The following is a 21,471-nucleotide window of genomic DNA, read 5'->3' on the forward strand; positions in this document are numbered from 1 at the left end:
GGAAGATGGTAAAAATTGAGATGGTTGTTCGATTTTGGAAAGAAATATGGAGAAGATGATAAAAAAATGATGGTTTGATGGAAAAAATAGGAAGGAGATGAAAAAAAAATGAATGTCGGACGGTAGGAGAAAATGAGTGAAGAAGATGAAGGAATTAAGGGAAAAGGGGCAAAATTTAAGGGGGGATTAAAATGAAAAAAGACAAAAAAAAATTCACCATGGTCAACGAGGTCTGACGTCCCGTAGACCAGATCGATTTGATATTGCACAATTAACTTTTTTTTTATTATTTAATCAACTAAAAGAGACGTATTCAATTGGACCCGTCAATATATTATTAAAAAATACTATAATACATCGGTTGTAAAGACAAAATTTCGACCTTTTTACTAAATAGTTTGAAAACCACTCCCTAATTAACCTCTAAAACCACCCTTCTCTCCAATTAACCCAAAATAATATAAAGGAATTTAAAGATTAAAAGTGAAAGAAAAATGGAATCTAATTATAGAAGCTGACATGCAACAGGAGGCCACCATTCTATAGTACTCTATCATCCTTAACTTTCACTTTTACGCTGGATCACATATATTATCATTATTATTCTTTTAAAAAAAAAAACACACATTAGATTATATGTGCATAGATATTAAATATACAACATAATATCTATCCTAAATAATATCTATATTTAGATATTAACGTTTGTATTTAGATATGCAAATAATTAATGTCTAAAAATTAAATATATTTATTTATTTTATCCATTCTTATAGCATATTAACGTGTGAATTTAATGTATTATTATTTAATATGTTACTCAATTTTTTAATTATTTAATCAAAATAAAAATAAATGAATATTTTTTATCTTATAATGAATTAAAAAAATTAAACAAATTTACATTAATTAGAATTCTAAACATTAATAATAATTTTTTATATCAAACAATAAAGATAATATAAAATATTAACTATAAATGCATTGGTTGTTTTAAATAGAAAAATTGTTGAAAATATTTTTAAATATAGCAAAATGTCATTCTATCAATGAAAGACAATAATAGAAACTGATAGACATCTATCAATGTCAGTGATAATCAGTGTCAATGATAGATACTGATAAGACACTGATAGATGTCTATTAGTATCTATCAGTAGTAAACTGTAATTTTAAATAAGTTTGTTGATTTCCTATATTTGAAAACAACTCTAAGATATATATAAAATAAATAATATCACATCACAACAATAATGTACATAAATAAAAAAAAATGATATTTTCTATGAAGCACAGATATTTCATGTGAGGTAAAGAATCTGTATCAGACACGTATCAAATACCAATATTTTTAGATATTTCTCAAATAAGTATCTGACACGCGATTTGACGTATTTATTTTTATGCTTACCTTTTTTTAATGTAAAAAGATAAGCAACTCATCTAATTTTTTCCAATCTAAAACTAGGCAACCTATTTAAAAAGCTCACTACTCGAGACCAAAACTAAAATAAAAAGAAAAATAAAAAACATCCTAAATTCATCTAATCTTCATCTTCACATTTGAGTCCCCACAAGGTCCACAACAATATAGCCCACTTGAATATCGTCAACAATTCAATGAAGAAGTTACTCATTTATCTTCATACTTCTCCCTCTAATCTTCTTCTTCTTCCCTAATCAATATGAATCACTTCTCTATTGTATTTTATTCACTATTTTACTTCAACATTATCTTAGATGTTGCTTTTTGTATTGTATTATATTGTTTGTAATGTATTTTGTACTATCGTCATTAACTTGTATGATAAATTTATCTATATCCTAGATTTTTTTAAGGAAAAAAACGTATTTTCAATGTATCATTATCCTAGTTTTTTTAAAAATTGATGTATCGTCATATCCTTTCGTATCTATATCTTATATCTATGTCTGTGTCTGCGCTCTATAATTAGGACATTATCTGAATCAATAAGAAAATGCGACATTTGTATGAAAAAACAACGTGCTTAAGTCAAAAAGAAAAAAAGAAAAAATAAATCAAGGTGGGCAAAAATTGACCATTTAACTCAAAATAAATAAATGAGTTTTGAAGATAGTAAGACATTGAAAAATAATACTTGCTCCCATATATACATTTTCTATCCAATCCCTATTCTTTATGGGTGTTAAAAAAAACTAATGACTTGAAAAAATGGATCAACCTAACCCAACTTATATAGTTTAGATTGGGTTGGAAATGAAAATTTTATAGGTTGAATTAGTTTATGGACTCACCTAAAAGAACTTAAACCAATCCGAACCAACCTAAACTTATTATAAAATTTAAAATGTATATTTTTTTACTTAAAATATAATTAGATATGCATATATTTATTGTAGTTTTATTTAATTTCATTAGTTTTTGTTGGATAATTTATTCTCCAACAATTCTTAAAAATAGGTTTTTCTAACACTTTGGAAAGAGATTTTATATTATATAAATTGAAATTGAGTTGCTAATCTTAAATTAATAAATGAAAATAATTGAATAAAACTTTTACATATTAACATTTTACATTCTTTTAGAACAAAAGTTTAAATAAATGACCCGAATAATCCGAACCAATCTAACCCAAATGTTTCATGGTTGTGTTGGGTTGAATTCATTGTTTTAATGAGGGTTATTTAGGTTGAAGAAATTTACAACCCAAACAATTGGGATAAATCTAAAAAATCCTTCAATCCAACCCAACTCAGTCCATGAACATTCCCAAGTATTCTTTATAAGCATTTCTAAAGAAAATTAATCTAAAAAATAAAAATTAGTTTACACCTAAACTTTTTCAAGGATGAATAAATTATATTCAACTTCCATATATACATTGTCTGTCTAAACCAAAAGAGCACAACTCATCTGGCATACGAATGTGTTATTGATCATGAACTCTGTAATTCGAATCCTCAAACCTTCTATTAAATTTTAAAAATTATAATTCTAAACTAATGATGAAATCTATTAAAATCATAATCTTTAAAAGTGAATCAATTTAGACATTGAATTGAATTCCATTTAGTAATTGCTCACACTCAAGGGTGAGACTTTTAAATACCGTAATTAATACGAGATTAGAAAGAAACTATGGTAATTATTTTGTTTTTTGTTTTTGTTTTCAAAAATTAAGCCTATATCATCTACATTTCTTATCATAATTTTCATCTTTGTTAAGTACAATGGTTGAATTCTTAGCCAAATTCCAAAACCAAAAACAACTTTTTGAAAGTTATTTTTTTTTAGTTCTCAAAATTTGGCTTAATTTTTAAATCATCGGTAAAAAGTAGATAACAAAGGAATAAATCTGAAGGTAGAAGTAGTATCCATAGACTTAATTTTTGAAACAAAAAATGGTCACCAAACGGCGCCTAAATAATGGGTATTAACAGTTTTCATTGACAAGGAATTTTCGTCTTTCCCTTTCTTGTTTTCTTTCTTTTTCCCTATTATTTTGAAAAAGAAAAATTGTGTAATTTCTTTTACTACTTTGGTTCAAATAATTTTGGACTCTTTATGATTTTTGGAAGTGAGTCTCATTAAAAGAAAAATTAGGTTTAGTGGCATTCTGGTAATTATAGATAAATGACAATTTTGTAAATAAATCCATCTACTATTCTTTAGGGCTGAAAATCATGAAATGCCTTTGGAGAAGAGTGAGAGAGGATCGGGGCGACGATTTATGTCACACCCTCTCCCATATTACCCTTCTTAATCCAGAAGTGAATGTGACGATAATAGTTATCAACCCTTTTGTGGCACTTACTGTCTAACTTACATCCTTGACCTGCTTAGATCCCTGGAATACATATATAACATTCACCAAAATAAAGAAACTTTAAAAATAACCTCAGAACACCAGGGATTAACAACATAACTACATTATATTAACAGGTATAGAATTCAGTGGATCTTAACATACTTTACTAGTCTCTAATATGAGCAACACATATGTACAAACATTTACAAGATAAACCCCTAAAACTTCTCTTTAGACTTTGGACTTTTAACTGGAGTCCTTGAGTGGCAGAGTAAGATGACAGCTAACCACTAGGGAGATAACCACTACCTGGGAAAAGAAAAACATTTGAAAGAATGAACTACTCGCCCAGTGAGTGACTTAATAAAAACATAAATCTCATGCTTAAACTAAAAGCTAGAAAACAGAATACTTGAACCAAAACATGCCAAGCAAACGTGTACATAAAACATTTAAAACCATTGTATCTGGAAAAAAAAATAACTGAACTGGTTCCTAGTTGAGAGAGAACCCTTTTGCTCAATCTCTTAAACATAAGCCTGAGCTGGGGTGAGAACCTTTTTGCTCAGCACCTTTCAGCCAATCCTGGGAAAGAACCCTTGTGGTTCAATCCTACTGAACTGATTAACTATCATACATGCACGTAGAGCAAACTGGATCCTGACGTCAAGGATCATAACTGAAGTAGGATACCACTGCTTATTACTGAACTGAATGAATTATTCTAATACCTTCTCTAAGTACTTAAGTATCAAATTCATAACATAACTGAAACCAAGTAATACAGCTCAGATACCTTCTCCTTGTACTTCAGTATTGAGCTGAAAATACCTTATAGGAAAACATTTTCATAAAACAAGCTTACTGAAAACCTTGATCTCATAAAACATAGTTTTCATAAGAATATCATTTGCTAACACATGCTCAATAACATTAAGAGTACATATGCTTTAAAACATAATACAAATAATTGTAACTTAAACATGTCATAGAATCTTCTTTTGAGAACTACCATGGTTCAACCATTGTACCAAAGCATATTTCATAAACTTTGTAACTAGCATGCGTTTATAAACTTTAGGGAAATGCATTGCTTAGAACTTCTTGTAAAATAACTAGCATAAAAGTAACTGTCAATAAAACATGGATTATTAAAATATTTATAAATCATTCATAAATCATTTATAGTCACCCACAGGTCCTTCAAGTTTGCTTCCTTAAGGCTTAATAGGCTTCTTCAATGGGCGTTGAACCTACACGTATAAGCATACTACTTAGTATTTACATTAGCCTTCCTTTTAGGCCTACTCAATAAATCAAGCTCACATGTCAAACCATCACATTGTGCCTCCTACCATTAACTTATAAGGTCAAACACTTAGCCAATTTCGAGGGTTTAAGTGCCAAAAGAATGTGCCCTTTAATCGCCCACACTCCCCACACTTAGAAAAATTTTAGAGCATCAAACTCCAAATTTAATTTCAATAATTCATAACTAACTTTCCAAAACTTATCTTAAGGAATTTCCCTCTACAAACTTGCTTAGAATCAAGTTAGCAACATTATCATAAAATTTCAGCTCAAAATTCCCCATCGTTTGATCTGGAAATTCAAACCTTCAACTTTGACCCCAGTTCAAGCAGCTGCATACTTGTTGAATAATTTCCAGTTCAAACTTCAAAAATATATAACTCGAAATCCAGGCCTTATCTTAAAAAGTTTCATTCTATAAAGTTGTTTATTAACAATATTACCTCAAAGTTTTAGCTCAAAAATCTTCGTGAGTCGTCCTGGAGCTTTAATTCTTCACTGATGGCCTAGATTCACCCGAGAAACGAACCCTTCATCGTTTTTTTTCTCCTCTGGCCTTATTCCAGCGAGTTTTCCCTCCAACAGCGTAGCCATAGAAAATAAATACATAGAGCTTTCGAATCCACTGAAATTTCATAAATAGCCCAAATAATCTGTCCAAATCGTTCAAATAAATTTTGCCTTCCTTCCTATGCTATCACCAAACTACTTGCATGAAATCTCCTAGGGCTACTTAGCCTACTAATGAAGATTAAGGGCTGAAATTCTAAAAAATTTTCATTTAAATTTTATATCCTAATGTAGTATTTAATAATTTACTTTATGGGTATAACATTTTCCTTTTAAAAGAAGAAATTCTTAATTTCCTACTTTCTCTATTTTGGGAATTCCAACAAATTTTGTTTTACATTTTAATTAACCTCTCTCCTTAGTATAGTTAACCCACATTCAAAATTCCTCATCAACTCGTGTTTGATTCTTCATCTCCAAGCCCATTATGTGAGCTCCATCCTTAGGCAACATTTAGTGAAATTCAGACGATCAATTCACACTTCATTCACTTTGCCACCTAGGTCATCTACCACATCATGGCTTCCTTTTTTCTTCTATAATTCCTAAGACATGATTCCATCATAGCTCATTAAAAGACATCACATTACCTACTCTTACTTAAAGTAATTAGGGTTCGGGTTTTACAAATTTCTCCCCCCAAAAGAAATTTCGTCCTCGAAATTTACCTAAACATCAACTGAAAAGTTGAGGATATCTCTGCTTTACTTGCTACTCGGGCTCCCAGGTTGCCTTCTCAATGCCATTATAGTTCTATAACACTTTCACTAGAGGTATTGTCTTGTTCCTGTGTACCTGTTCCTTTCTCTCTAGAATCTCAACCGGGTTCCTTTTCGTATGACAAATTATCTTTGAGCTGAACTGGTTGTTCTCTTAACACATGCATAGGATCAGGCACATTCTTCCTCAACATCGATACATGGAATACTTCATGTATAGGAGCTAGTTCTAAAGGTTGCTGCAATCTATAAGATGTTGGGCCAACTCGTTCCACAATCTCATAAGGTCCTATGTATCGAGGACATAACTTACCTTTTCTTCCAAACCTGAGAATTCCTTTCCACGGAGCTAATCGAAGAAATGCCTGATCTCCGACCTCGATTTCTAGTTCTCTTCTTCATTTATTAGCATAACTTTCCTGTCTATATTAAGCGACTTTTAGGTTATCCCTAATAAGCTTTACATTCTTAGAGGTCTGCTGAACTAACTTTGGACCCAATAACTTCCGTTCTCTAACTTCATTCCAACATACAGGGGTCCTACAAGGCCAACCGTTCAACGCTTCATATAGAGCCATTCCGGTGCTTGAATGAGAACTGTTATTGTACGCGAATTCAATCAATAACAACTGCGTATCCCAACTACCTTTGAACTGCAACACACATGCTCTTAACATATCTTCAGTGTCTGAATCATCCTCTCTGACTGTCCATCCGTTTGCGGATGAAAAATCGTACTAAATTGTAACTTAGTACCCATAGCATTCTGCAGGCTAGGTCAGAACTCGAAGTAAACCTTGGGTCTCGATCTAACATTATCGACACTGGGACTTCATATTGACTGACTATTCTGTCTACATAAATCTTAGCTAGACGATCCAACGTAAAGGTAACTTTTACTTGTACAAACTTGGCCGTCTTGGTCAGTCTATCGACTATCACCCAAATGTCATCATATCCTGAGGACATTCTAGGCAGTCCAAATAAGAAAGTCTATCGTCACGTGCTCCCACTTCCACTCAAGTACTGGAAGTGGATTTAACAATCCTGCTGGCCTCTGCCTTTCATGTTTCACTTGTTGACAAATCAAACATCGATCTACATACTCAGCTATGCCTTTCTTTATTACAGGCTACCAATACGATCTCTTCAAGGTTCTGTACATCTTGGTGCTTTTTGGATGCATGGCATAAGCAAAACTGTGCACCTATTCTCGAATAGCTTGTTTAAGCTTCAACACGTTAGGCACACGCATTCTTCCTTCTTTTACTAACATTCTATCTATTCCTAACTGAAAATCAGTTCTTACTCCCTTGCTCACTTCTTTTGCAAGCTTTTGGAGATCAGGATCCTTCAAATATTCATGCTTAAGATCTTCCATTAAAGTAGGTCTTACTTGAAATGTAGCGATCAATCCTCCTGACTGACCTACTGATAAAGTGGCCCTAGAACTCCTGAACTCCTGGAGTAACATTCCTGATATCGATCCAAGGACTGCTTTGGATCCCGAGGACTTCTTGCTTAATGCATCAGCTACAACATTCGCCTTACCAAGGTGGTACTCGATTGAGTAGTTACAGTCTTTGATCAGTTCAATCCATCTTCTTCACCGCAGATTCAGTTCCTTCCGATCAAAGATGTACTTCAGATGCATTGGTGGGTCTCTCCCAGTTCACTATAGCTTCAATCTTTTATGGATCTATACTCACTTCTACTGCTGAAACCACGTGACCAAGAAATACAACTTGGTCTAACTAGAAATTACATTTGCTGAACGTGGCATACAACTGCTTCTCTCACAGCGTCTGCAAAACTATCCTCATATGGTTCATGTGATCTTCCCTACTGCTTGAATACACCAATATGTCATTGATGAAGATTATCACGAACCGATCTAAGTAGGGATGAAATATCCTGTTCATCAAGGCCATAAATAATGCAGGGGCATTCGTTAGTCCAAACGGCATTACTAGGAAATCGTAATGTCCATACCTCGTCCTAAATGTAGTTTTTGGAACATCCGCCTTCTTTACCTTCAATTGGTGGTAACCTGATCTCAAATCTATCTTAGAGAAAATCGTGGTTCCCTTTAACTGATCAAAGAGATCATCTATACGAGGCAATGGGTACTTGTTCCTGATCGTCAACTTGTTCAACTGCCTATAATCTATACATAACTTGAGAGTATCGTCTTTCTTCTTAACAAAAAGACCAGCACTTCCCAAGGTGACACATTGGGTCTGATGTAACTTTTATCTACTAGTTCCTGTAACTAAACTTTCAACTCCTTCAGTTCTTCTGGCACCATCCTATATGATGCCTGGGAAATAGGTGTTGTACCTAGAATTAAATCGACAGTAAACTTAACTTCCCTGTTAGATTTTAAATCTAATAACTCTTTAGGGAAAACATCCAAAACTCTTGTACAACTGACACATCCTCAGGTTTCAGCTTTTCGTCCTGCGAAACCGTACATGGGCTAAATAGGCTTCACATCTTTTACTCAGCAGCTTCCTAGCCTTCACTGTTGATATTAAGCTTACTGGAAGTATTCTTTTGCTTCCTACACATACTATCTCTTTCCTACCTAATCTCTCGAACATTATCTACTCTTAAAACAATCCATACGGTCGTAATATTTATTCTAGAAATCCATGCTCTAGGGTGACATCAATTCCAGAAAATCTAACGGAATCACTTTATAAACTATAATTATCAATAACTACCCTAAGACCTATAAAACTCTTATACTATTACAACCTCTCCCACAACGTAATAATAACTACTTAGGGACATGCTCTCTACAATCTTTCTTACATGCAATGCAACATGCTAGATAAAAATAAAGGTATAGCACCATAAGCAACTATTTCATAAATATACTGGTACATAAAGTTACTTTATCATTCACAACATCAGAAGACTCCCCTGCCTCTTAGTGGGTCACTTCGTAAAACATGCCCTGTCGTTGAGTTCGTCCTGCTCCCTTTCTCGTTTTTCTTCTCTTGAATCATTTCCTCAACTCCTGAGCCATACCGTCTGTAAAGTCATTCTCTGTTCTGTCTGAACTTCTTGACCTAGCTGGGGGCATTCCTTCTTGAAATGTCCTGCCTGTCCGCACTGGAAACATACATTTTTTCCCCCTGTAACATGTCCCTTGATGATGCTTGCCATAATTCTTACATAAGGGTTTCTTACCTGTACTAGCTACTAGCTCGATAGGATACCAAAACCTTGATCTATCACCCATTCTAACCATAGGTCTTGGCTTCTTCCTTCCTACAATATGCTGACTTTTAACTCTCTGTCTCTTCCCAACTGTCTGACAAGAAAATGGAGGTCTAGAACTCTCACCTCTCGACTTTACTGAAGCTCGCTGTCGTTCTTCCTTTGCTCCCTATCCTTTATCAATATCTATTAGGTCTTTCTCAGTACTGTGCTTCCTTTCCAAATCTGCCAGAATGGACTCGACACTTTCCACCAACCTCTTGGCAATCATGTTAAATATTTTGTCCCCTAACTGAGGATCTATTCCTGTCTGCGGAATCCTTGACTCCCCTTCTGAAGTCGTTTCTTGATTTACTGGGTCTTTACCTTTCTGTTCACTAGAATCTGGATTCCCTCGAATCTCAGAACTTCTAAAGGTAAGGTCAGGGTCCCCATCTACTGTCTGACTGCTCTGCATGCCACTTCTTCTCAGCATTCTTTCCTAATTATGTAGTACACATGTTAGGAACGTATGTTAAGGGACCTAGACTCATGCATGAACTCTCTATTTTTCCCAAAATCTTATGCTCTGATACCAACTTGTCACACCCCCTCCCAGATTACCCTTCTTAATCAAGAAGTGAATGTGACGACAGTAGTTACCAACCCCTTTGTGGCATTTACTGTCTAACTTACATCCTTAACCTGCTTAGATCCTTGGAATACATTTATAACATTCACCAAACTAATGAAACTTTAAAAATAACCTTAGAATACCAGGGATCAACAACAACATATCTACATTATATTAACAGGTACAGAATTCAGTGAGTCCCAACATACTTTACTAGTTTCTAATATGAGCAACACATATGTACAGACATTTACAAGATAAACCCCTAAAACTGCTCTTTAGACTTTGGACTTTTAACTAGAGTCCTTGAATGGCAGAGCAGGATGATAGCTAACCTCTGGGGAGATAACCACTACTTGGGAAAAGAAAAACATTTGAAAGAATGAGCTACTCACCCAATGAATGACTTAATAAAAACATAAATCTCATGCTTAAACTGAAAGCTAGAAAACAGCTTACTGGAACTAAAACATGCCAAGCAAACGTGTACATAAAACCTTTAAAACCATTGTATCTGAAAAAAAAAATAACTGAACTGGTTCCTAGTTGAGAGATAACCCTTTTGCTCAATCTCTCAAACATAAGCCTGGGTTGGGGTGAGAACCCTTTTGTTCAGTACCTTTCAGCCAATGTTGGGATAGAACCCTCTTGGTTCAATTTTACTAAACTGATTAGCTGTCATACGTGTACATAGAGCAAACTGGATCCTGATGTCAAGGATCATAACTGAAGCAGGGTACCACTGCTTATTACTGAACTGACTAAATTATTTTGATACCTTATTTAAGTACTTCAGTATCAGATTCATAACACAACTGAAACCAGGTAGTACAACTCAGATACTTTCTCCTTATACTTCAGCATTGAGCTGAAAATACCTTATAGGAAAACATTTTCATAAAACAAGCTTACTGAAAACCTTGATCTCATAAAACATAGTTTTCATAAGAATATCATTTGCTAACGCATGCTCAACAACCTTAAAAGCACATATGCTTTAAAACATAATACAAATACTTGTAACTTAAACATGTCATAGAATCTTCTTTTGAGAACTACCATGGTTCAACCATTGTACCAAAGAATATTTCATAAACTTTGTAATTAGCATGTGTTTATAAACTTTAGGGAAATGCATTGCTTGGAACTTCTTGTAAAATAACTAGCATAAAAGTAACTGCCAATAAAGCATGGATTATTAAAATATTTATAAACCATTTATAAATCATTTATAGTCACTACAGGTCCTTCAAGTTTGCTTCCTTGAGGCTTGATAGGCTTCTCCATTGGGCGTTAGACCTATACGTATAAGTATACTACTTAGTGTTTATATTAGCCTTCCTTTTAGGCCTACCCAATAAATCAGGCTCACATGTCAAACCATCACATTGTGCCTCTTACCATTCACTTATAGGGTCGAGACACTTAGCCAATTTAGAAGGTTTGAGTGCCAAAAAAATGCACCCTTTAATCGCCTACACTCCCCACACTTAGAAAAATTTTAGAGCATCAAACTCCAGATTCAATTTCAACAATTCATAACTAACTTTCCAGAACTCATCTCAAGGAATTTTCTTTTACAAACTTGCTTAAGAATCAAGTTAGCAATATTACCTTAAAATTTCAGCTCAAAATTTTTCGTCGTTTGATCTGGAGATTCAAACTTTCATCATTGGCCCCAATTCAAGCAACTGCCTGCTTGTTCAACAATTTTCAGTTCAAAATTCAAAAATATATAACTCGAATTCCAAGCCTCATCTTAAAAAGTTTCATTCTACAAAGTTGTTTATAATTGAGTTAACAATATTACCTCAAATTTTTAGCTTAAAAATCTTCGTGAGTCGTCCTGGAGCTTTAATTCTTCACTGATGGCCTAGATTCACTCGAGAAGCGAACCCTTCATTGTTATTTTGCTCCTCCGGCCTTATTCTAGCAAGTTTTCCCTCCAACAGCACAACCACAGAAAATAGACACACAGAGCTTTTGAATACCACTAGAATTACACTAATAGCCCAAATAATCTGTCCAAACCGTTCAAATGAATTTGGCCTTCCTTTCTATGCTATCATCAAACTACTTGCATGAAATCTCTTTTGGCCACTTAGCCCACTAATGAAGATTAAGGGCTGAAATTCAACAAATTTTTCCTTTAAATTTTATATCCTAATGTAGTATTTAATAATTTACTTTATGGGTATAACATTTTCCTTTTAAAAGAAGAAATTCTTAATTTCCTACTTTCTCTATTTTGGGAATTCCAACAAATTTTGTTTTACATTTTAATTAACCTCTCTCCTTAGTATAGTTAACCCACATTCAAAATTCCTCACCAACACGTGTTTGATTCCTCATCTCCAAGCCCATTACGTGAGCTCCATCCTTAGGCAATATTTAGTGAAATTCAGTCGATCAATTCACTCTTCATTCACTTTGTTACCTAGGTCATCTACCACATCATGGCTTCCTTCTTTCTTCTATAATTCCTAAGACATGATTTCATCATAGTTCATTAGTAAGACATCACATTACCTACTCTTACTTAAAGTAATTAGGGTTCAGGTTTTACAATTTACTTTGGTCACATGGGTTTCTCTGGCAGTGTGCAGGCAAGGCAACCGGCGTGGGTTCGCCAATCGAGGCTTTTGTCGGTAGACGTTTGCGTCCGACGAGGTGGCAGTTCGTTTTCGTCGTGGAGGCTTCGTCCGGTAGTGGTTGGTTTGGGTCGTCGGTCAGTAACGCGAGCGCGAACAGATCCGCTCGTTCTTTGGGTGTTTTTGCCGTCCGTTCGTTCCGTTGTGCATTCTGTTTGCCATCTAAATTAGGTTCAAAATGCTCACAACTACATCTCTTGATACTTGTAACTTTTAACATGTAACTGAGGTTGATGGAGATTTTACAAGAAAAAACGTCAAGAAAAAAAATTAAAGTTGATAGAAATTTTTTATTTTTTTCATGCAAAAATAAAATTTGACATTTTTAAAACATCAAAATTTGTATTATAATTTACTTGCCACATTTTATATATCAAGAATAATTTAGTTTAATTAAATTAGATTTCTAATTATGACATAACATCAATGATAGACTTTTATCACATAATAAACTTTTAACTGTCGATAACAGTGGTAGAAGTCTATCACGAATAAACTTTAATAATTTTTTGAGTGTTTTTACCGTAGGCTTTATGGATTTTTTTTGACTTTTTACATGAGTACGACCAATTAAAACTTAAAATACAATTTAATGGAGGGGCATTTTTTGGACTTTTTACATGAGGGCGACCTATTAAAACTTAAAATATAATATAATGAAGGGAGATTTTTAAAAATAGAAAAATAAGGGAAAGTATTTACACAAAATAACAAAATTTTAATATTTTTTGATAGAAGCTGATAAAGGTTGATAGAAGTCTATAGTGTCTATCAGTAATAGAAACTGATAGAAGTCTGTCAATATTTTCTTTTGTTATTTCTATAGATAGTTTGATATTTTTTCTATTTACGAAAATTTCTCTATAATGAAATTAGATATTTTAGAAAACAAAAATGATAAATCATTAAAGATTAGGATTTAAATTTAATTTTTTCCCTCAAATTTAAATTAATATATTTTACATATAAAGACTAGAAGGGTAAACATTCTCCAGTCGTTGTCCTGATGAGGCCTCCAATAAAATAAACGTTGAGTTATATGAAATATCCTTTAAATACAAATTTGGCCAAAAATTGATACTATGTCGGCTATAAATTAATATTAGCTGAAAAGAAAAAAGTGGCTAAGTAAATGAAATGCTTAAAATGTGATACAAATGTCTAGGTGGATCTCATGTTCATGGAAATTGATAAACATTAAATGTTCATGAATATTTTTGAATTTTTTTAAAAACAAGAAGTTCAAAAAGCATAGATAAACATTCTACGGTTTTAAACTAACCTAAAAATATTTTTTACAATATTATATTTAGTTTTTGTTATTTTTTAGTAATTATTTTAAAATATAAAAATACTAAAAATATTTTTAAATATAGCAGAATTTCAATGCTAGAAATAATAATTCACACAAAATTTACTCTAATTATTAGAATATCATTATCTGTCAATTCATTCTTACATCGAATTTATCGTTATGTAACAATCTCGATGAAAAAGGAAATTGTGAGGATCTTACCAAAAAAAAAAAGAAAGTAAAGAATAAGAAAAAGTTAAAGAAACAAAAAAAAAAAAAGGGAAAAAAAGGAAATTGTGGTGGTGGGTACCCAACTCTTGGCATCCATAACATTGCAAATATCTGGGTAGATTAATAATTCAATAAAAAGAAATGAGTAGTATTGGATAATTGATGCATTCTTCTCATCCTTCACATAAAAAATAATTATAATATTTTAAAAAAAGAAATAAAAAGAATTTACCGTATGATAAATTATGATTTGATAATTTAGTGCAATGCACAAGAATAAATGTCGTCGGAATGTATCTAAATATTTTCAAAAGAAATATTAATTTTATTCTTTTTTATGAGAAAGACATGTTGATTTAGACCTGCCACCATTCATTTGTTAATGGTGTATAAAGAAGTGATGAAATAATAATTATTGACAATATTGAACCAAAATATTGCTAATAGATATCAAAATGAGCATAGTTCAACTAACACTAAACATACTGACAACCTTGAGGGATTAGAGGTTCGATCTTTTACTCCATATATTATTTTAAAAAAAAAAAAACTTCAGATAGAAATTAAGAAAGATTATCAATATATTAAAATAATTTCACTAAAAGAGAAATTTGAACTAATCTATATTTTGTTTATGATAAAGGTGGTTAAATATTCACCAAAGTCCTAAACCACATAAATAAATGAAAAAAAAAAAAAAAGAAGCTTGGAGTTTTATGTTTGTGTTTGGGATGATAGAGAGAGAGTTCTTCGATAAATGTGAAAAGTAGAAAAAGAAGGAAACATGAAATTTCTCGTTAAATATGTAAACTTAAATAGTGTTTATTACTAAAATTGAATTGTTTACATCAGCTTAAGAAGTTGGTGATAGTTGTCGGCTCCCTAAATATTCAGGTGGAGAATAAATTTTAATTACAGCGAAGTACGAAATGTATGATAAGAGGTGGTTTTGGTACAAAAATGAGAAAGGGAAATCTAATAAAAGAAATGAAAAAAACATGCTAAAATATTTCATAAACTTATCTATATGAGAGCCAAACACTTGACAAAATGAAAGGACATTAAGTAAAGACAACCCTAGAGACAAGAAAGGAAAGAGAAAAACAGACTAAGTTTCCAAATCTTCAATGGCAATTCTCCATCTCACTCTTCCTTCTACCTTCTCTCTTCTTCCTCCTTTGGCCCATGGAGCTCCTCCAAGATCTGCAAACTATCAACCTTCTTCTTTAATGGTAATATTTTTATGAGTTTATTATTCTCTATGCCTTATTTGTACAATTTTGTAATTATTTTTAGTTTTTAATTTAAGTGTTTTTCGAACTACTATTTAGCTTCATATTATTTTTCTTTTTAGTTCAACTATATGTATGAGTGAAAGTATTAAATGCCCTTTCAATCTTTTGTTCGATGATATATGTCAATATACGTTAACTGTGCCTCAAATCGCTTGAATTGAATTACGAGAACTAAAGTTTTGTTTGATAACTATTAGGACCCTATTTGGTAATAATTTTAATTTTAGTTTTTTTTTTTTAATTAAATGTATTTTCTCTCCGTTTCTTATCATATTTTAAGTAAAAGAGTTGAATTCTTAGTCAAATTCTTAAAACAAAAATCAATTTGTTATAATGATTTTTTTTTTAAAAAAAAATTAAAACATGGGTTGCCTTGTTTTTTTTTTTAAAACACTCATAAAAAGTAGCCATAGAGTTGAAAATGGTCTCTCTCCTCTTTCCTAGTAAATTTGTAACTTTTCCAAATTACCCATTAATTCTATTTTTCACTCCCTTGCCAAATAGAACATTGGATCTGCTCCATTTATCGACATATAATTAGGAAGGTCTATAATAACCATCTCTTGTTATAGTAAATATTATTTTGTAGTCTCCAATTAATTATCATCAACACTATTTCAAAACTCTCATTTGCTACAATATTAGTATTTGCTACCGTTTTTACTAATTTTACATTCATTATTTTTTTATTCTTTACTACAAGGTTTACTATGTCATTTTCAAACTAAAATAGTTTACATCTCAAACACATGCTATTATAACCTACACTAAAATAATCTACACTCCACGCACAAACTATTATAACCCAATTATAATAACCAACTTCTTATCCCGAACGTCCCGTAAGTATTAGTTTCTCTCCTTTTAAAAACCTAATATAGAGTTGGTGTCTTTTCAACCCCTACTATGGTGTTGGCCCAATCGTATCTATGTATTTCATGTGGTCAGGTGTAGAGTATGCATAAATGTAAAATGTTTATTTTATATATATATATTTATATTTACTAGATTCCTATGATTATGGGAACAATTATCTAAGTTGGATCTTCTTTTTACTTCAATAACAAGTATGATGGAATATTCGAAAAATCAGACGAGTTATGTTTGTCTTAAATTAGATTTCAGGATAGTTATATAACTAAACTCGTTTGTTACAATTTCTAATTTTTCATTTTTCATATTTGCTCTATCTTTTTTTCTTTTTTTTTTTTTTTTTAAGATAAACATATTTGCTATTTGGATGTGTAGTTTGATAATGTTTTTTTTTAACCTTTTCATATTATATTTCGAAGTTTTTTTTTTTTTTTTATTTTATTTTTTTTATGAGTATTTAGTCTAAATGCATTTCTAATATAATATTGGTGAGTCAATAGTATACCAATACTCATTCAAAATGTAATTCAAGTATATATATATATAAGTAATGTATCCGTAATATATCAATATCCATTCAAAATGCATATCAAGTATATTACGAGTGTATCACTAGCTTAATAATTCTAATTTAAAATTTATTTAAAATATAAAATTAATGTATTTTGCTCATTAAAAATAATTTTAAGTATATCATTGAGAGTAGATACATTTTATTTAAGAAATTGGGAGTACATATTTTGCGTTATTATTTATTTCCATATTTAAAATTGGTTGCATAATCATTTTTTCTTTTGAGAAAATTTCAGTTAAAATGTGTTGTGGTTGAACGTGGGATGTGCACAAAAGCTTCAATACAAAGTGGCGTTGTCATTGAGAGACAGTGTGCAAATTACCAACCTTCTATCTGGAAAGATGAATTTATTCAATCATTACATAATGATTTCTGGGTATGTAAACATAAATATATATATAAATTTTTTGTCATTTTCATTTCAATATATCCTTAGTATGGAGGACTATAATAATAGTAAAGGTACCATCAAATTTAAAATATTTGTAGATATAACATAATGTAAAAAAATTTGTAGATATAACAAAATTTAGTTTTTGCTTTCGAAATCTTACAGTGATAGATCACATCGCTAGTAAGGGTCTATCAGTAATATAGTTTATCATTGATAGATTTTACTAGGAAGCAGCTGCAAATATAACAATCAAGCCTAAAGTATTAGTAGATATAACATAACGTAAAAGAATTTGCAAATATAATAAAATTTAGATTCAACTTTTAAAAATTTATTAGGAGTGGCCATAAGATTTTCAAAACTTTTTTTTTTTTTTTGTTTATCTTGTTGAAAAATATTAAATTGTAATAGAATGAAGTAAACCTCACAGTTTGATATTAAGGCACAATCAAAACACAAGAGAAGAACAAGTGAGGCCGGAATCAATAATTCTTTGTAATGTGATCAGATATTACTGAAGTTTTAAAGTCATTTGAATTAGTTAAAACTCTCTTTTAAACTCTATAATAAAATCATTGTCAAATATAATTTTGATATTAAAGTATTTTTTGGGTTTCAAAGTACTTCATTTAAAATAAATCATATACTAATAGATAAAATTTATATCATCTCTTCATGTCAATGTTCAGGGAGAAGCATATCAAAGACGGTTCAATCAACTCAAAGGACAAGTTAAGAAATTACTAAGAGAAGGAAGAGACTCTTTGGAGCAACTCGAACTCATTGATGTCTTACAAAGACTTGGAATATCATATCACTTTGAGAGTGAAATTAAAGATATATTAGAAAGAATAAGCAACAAGTTTTACAAAGAAGGCAAGAAGAAAAATAGCCTCTATGCAATATCTCTTGAATTTAGACTCCTAAGACAATATCAATTTGATATTTCGGAAGGTTCGTATTAGAACCTATATTATACAATACAAGTAGGTTTTCATCAAATAACATATATTTTACTTTGAATAATTTTAACAATATTATTTTTTCCAAATTATGGACAGAGGTTTTCAATGCCTTCAAAGATGAGAGGGGAGATTTCAAAACATGCTTTTATGGAGATACTAATGGAATGTTATCTTTATATGAAGCTTCATTCTTATCAACCAAAGGGGAAACTATTTTAGAGGCAGCAAAATGCTTTGCAATCAACCATCTAAAGGAATACATCAAATCAAACAAAGATGACCTCGAAGTGGAGATTGTAAAGCATGCCTTGAAGCTTCCCTTACATTGGAGGACACAAAGATTAGAGGCAAGATGGTTTATTGATATATATGAGAGAAAACGAACTCTAAACCCTATTCTTCTTGAGATTGCTAAGCTTGATTTCAACATGGTTCAATCTATCTATCAAGAAGATCTTAAATATGCATCAAGGTAAGAGTGATAAAAATTATTTTTTTTCCAATTAGTTTATACAAAGTGAGCATATCTCAACAATATCTTGCATGGCCTTCTACCATTGAGCTCAATTCAATGGTATTTCGATTTGAGGTTCAATCTCCATTCTTACCGTTGTTGTACTTAAGAAAAGAAAAAGTATTTCTATTAATTTCATTATTCTAATGACTTTTTTTTATATATATAAAGTTGGTGGAGAAACACAGAACTTGGACAAAAGTTGAGCTTTGCAAGAGATCAGCTGATGGAAAACTTCTTTTGGACAATAGGCATTGGATTTGAACCAGAACTTGGATACTTTAGAAGAATGGGTACAAAGATTGTGGCATTGATTACAATGATCGATGATGTTTATGATGTCTATGGCACATTGGATGAGCTCAAACTCTTTACAAACACTATAGAAAGGTTAGTAATCAATGATTCAAGAAAAATGTTATATTCAAAGATTACAAAACTCTATTTTCTCTCCCCTATAGGCACTTGTTTTTCACCATTCACAATAATAATGATATTATTGATTCATTGTTAAAAAATATAATTAATTCATTGTAGCTTTTTGTTTTTTTTGGAAAAGTAACTTCATAAAGGCCCAAGTCTAAGGGATAACCGTGAAACAAGGTTTTTTATAGGATAATTACAGTGGATAGCATTTTTAAGGCAAATAATTAAGTGTATAGCAATTTTTTTAAAAATGGTACATATAGAAAATCTATATCACCTTATCGTTCAAAAAAATTTCTACTAATGATAACCTTTATTGTTGATAGACTTCTATTTAGCGATATAGCCCATCACTGATTTTGTTATATTTACTAATTCTTTTGCATTGAGTTATATCTTCCAATATTTTAAACTTGATTGCTATATTAAAAAGTGCCCTTCATTATCAAAGCGTTATAGCTTTTTTTTTTTTTTCCTCAAACGTTAGTTAATCAATTGATATATAATGTTTTATTAGCCGTCCACTTTGAAATACAATTGATATCCAATTGTCTTCTTAATGGTAATTTTAGGTGGGATATTGCAGCGATGGACCAACTTCAATAAATGAAACAATGTTTTTTTACTCTCTACAATTCAATAAATGAGATAGCTTTTGAAGCACTAAGAAACCATGGAGTTGATGTCATGCAATACCTTAAGAAAGTGGTATGGACACTTGTAATGAAAATTTGAAAATTTTCAAATGAATTAAATTTTCTTACATTATTCTCTAACTTACCATTTTTCAATTATATCTATGGATGCAGTGGGTAGATTTGTGCAAATCTTATCTAATAGAGTCAAATTGGTATCATGGTGGTTATAAACCAACACTGGAAGAATATATGAACAATGCATGGATTTCAGTAGCAGGACCAATTATGTTAGTTCATTCATATATTTTTGTATCATCTCAAATAACTGAGGAGGAATTGGAGAGATTGACACAATATGCTAACACAATTCGTTGCCCATCAACAATTATGCGACTTGCAAATGACCTACTATCACCATTGGTAAGTGAACAACGACATTATTTGATCTAAAAAGATAAAGTAAATTAAATTTGGATGGATATTTTTTTATTACATTTTGACACTAATTATAAAGTTTGACACTTTGTTATGATATTTTATCGTCCAGGATGAACAAAATGTTGGTGATGTTCCAAAATCAATTCAATGTTACATGAATGAGAAAGGTACATCTGAGAAAAATGCTCGTGAATATATAAGATATTTGATAGACGAGTTATGGAAGAAGTTAAATGAATATGATGATGAGAAATTGGTATCCTCTCAAGCTTTTGTCAAGATGTCTAAGAATTTAGTGCGGATATCTCAATGTATGTATCAATATGGAGATCATGGACATACCATAGATCGCGACAAAATAAATGAAAGTGTAGTGTCTCTTCTTGTAACGCCTATTATTATTCATTAATATAACAAACAATAAATTTATTTGAATCATATATTGATTACAAAATGATGCATTGCAAATATATATAACAAAATATTAGCTACATACTTGTAACTAATGTTTATCATTAATAGACTTATCTATGAGTGAGAAGAAACACAAAATTGTTTGTGTTGTTATGAAATTGACAAATATTGAGAACATAGATTATAATTCTATCTTTTTCAAGGGTTAACCCTGATATAAACCCATGCAAACACCATCTATAGGGGACGCTTCAAAGAAGTCTGGAGGTCAAACATGAATCTCACGTTGTCAACTAATGATGGTGACCGTGGGATGTGTTGACACACGTCACTCTTCCACTTACTATAAATACTTTATCTAATTCATCCTGATATTGACCCATGCAAACATCTTCTGTAAGGAAATACTCCTATGGACGTCACGAAGTCAAACATGAATCTTATGGTGTAAATTATCTGAGAATGTAGGAGAATTAGACATATCATATATATCATTTTTTCCTCCCACTAAGTATCTTTCAATTGAAGGTTC

The 21,471-nt window shown here is 31.4% G+C and overlaps 1 pseudogene across 1 annotated transcript; it reads left to right on the forward strand.

Annotated features, from left to right (window-relative positions):
* Positions 1-15,450: 15,450 nt before the first annotated feature.
* Positions 15,451-20,963, forward strand: LOC120088104 (terpene synthase 10-like; annotated as a pseudogene). Its single transcript, XR_016523857.1, has 8 exons — positions 15,451-15,640; positions 17,386-17,526; positions 18,234-18,498; positions 18,606-18,981; positions 19,195-19,413; positions 20,022-20,157; positions 20,259-20,507; positions 20,635-20,963. The product of XR_016523857.1 is annotated as a terpene synthase 10-like (transcript).
* Positions 20,964-21,471: the final 508 nt, after the last annotated feature.

The sequence above is a fragment of the Benincasa hispida genome, chromosome 10 (genome assembly GCF_027475165.1).
Source record: "Benincasa hispida cultivar pf3 chromosome 10, pf3_genome.v1.1, whole genome shotgun sequence".
NCBI lineage: Eukaryota > Viridiplantae > Streptophyta > Magnoliopsida > Cucurbitales > Cucurbitaceae > Benincasa > Benincasa hispida.